The sequence below is a fragment of the Melanerpes formicivorus genome, unplaced genomic scaffold (assembly GCF_026170545.1).
Source record: "Melanerpes formicivorus ecotype bairdi unplaced genomic scaffold, bMelFor1.0.p_v2 SCAF_1, whole genome shotgun sequence".
NCBI classification, from domain to species: domain Eukaryota; kingdom Metazoa; phylum Chordata; class Aves; order Piciformes; family Picidae; genus Melanerpes; species Melanerpes formicivorus.
In genome coordinates this window covers 6,172,610-6,173,157 of record NW_027142353.1, presented here as the reverse complement: position 1 = coordinate 6,173,157, position 548 = coordinate 6,172,610, and positions in this window count along the sequence as shown.

The following is a 548-nucleotide window of genomic DNA, read 5'->3' as shown; positions in this document are numbered from 1 at the left end:
TTTCAAAGTGACTGAAGAACCAGATTTAAAATGTTTAACTGTAAAATAGTTTAAACTGGTTAGGCCACACCTTGAGTACTGTGTCCAGTTCGGGGACCCTCCGTTTAGGAAAGATGTTGACTTGCTGGAACATGTCCAGAGAAGGGCAACAAAGTTGGTGAGGGGCTTGGAACACAAGCCCTATGAGGAGAGGCTGAGGGAGCTGGGGTTGCTTAGCCCGGAGAAGAGAAGGCTCAGGGGAGACCTTATTGCTCTCTACAACTACCTGAAGGGAGGTTGTAGACAGGCAGGGTCTGGTCTCTTCTCCCAGGCAACCAGCACCAGAACAAGAGGACACAGTCTCAAGCTGCGCCAGAGGAGGTTCAGACTGGATGTTAGGAAGAAGTTCTACACAGAGAGAGTGATTGTCCATTGGAATGGGCTGCCCAGGGAGGTGGTGGAGTCACCATCACTGGAGGTGTTTAGGAGGAGACTTGATAGGATGCTTGATTTAGTTGATTAGATGGTGTTGGATGATGGGTTGGACATGATGATCTTGAAGGTCTCTT